The sequence below is a fragment of the Apis dorsata genome, unplaced genomic scaffold (assembly GCF_000469605.1).
Source record: "Apis dorsata unplaced genomic scaffold, Apis dorsata 1.3 scaffold_89, whole genome shotgun sequence".
Lineage (NCBI taxonomy): Eukaryota > Metazoa > Arthropoda > Insecta > Hymenoptera > Apidae > Apis > Apis dorsata.
In genome coordinates, this window is record NW_006263387.1 from 507,612 (window position 1) to 508,458 (window position 847).

Genomic DNA, 847 nt, shown 5'->3' on the forward strand with positions numbered 1-847 from the left:
TGCATCCACTTGAAAACTTTATATTGATGAAATGTATGTCAATGAAAAATATTTCGTCATATCGGTAAATGCATAAAACAGGTGAAACTTGTTGATGAAGAAAGTATTGTCAGTGATCTCAAGGCAACCCGGTCAAAGAATATTGCTTTCGTTTGGTCAAGATATGTCAAGATTTGAAATGCATGTCGCAAAAATACATATATGATTTCATCGCTAACTTACATCATTATTTCCCTATAAGAAAAAAAGGATTCGAATTCGAAGAACTAATTTTTATGAAACATGTGTTTCTGGCGTTTCATTAAAAATATTAAGTTTTGTAATGTTATAGTCAAGCCGGTCTTCATGCTTCCAAATATATCAAAACCGTTTCGAACGTTGTTATACAAGTATGTCCTTTTCTGACAAGTTAAAATTTCGAGAGTTCAAGATAAAGCGTTTCTCCCGTATTAATTTTTTTTTTAATAATTACAACATATCGATACTCATATTTAGAAATTACATTCCTTTCTCTATTTCTTTTCTTTCTTCCTTAGTTTCTTTAATCCTCGAGATTTTCAAGATAATGTCTTATTTATATGGATGTTTTGAGGCTTCTTATACACGTCTTTGATTCCATTATCCGGCAGATATTAACGTTGTGATATTTTATAATATTGTAACGGAACTCGTTATCACTTCTGTATTATGAATTATATTACATGAACGATATTATTTTATAATTATTTCGGAACTGGCTTCTGGAACACTGCGGGAAAATGCGGCTCTCCGGCGACCTGAATGGTCCCTTTTTTTTTTTTTTTTTTTTTTTTTTTTTTTTTTTTTTTTTTTTTTTTTTTTTTTTTTT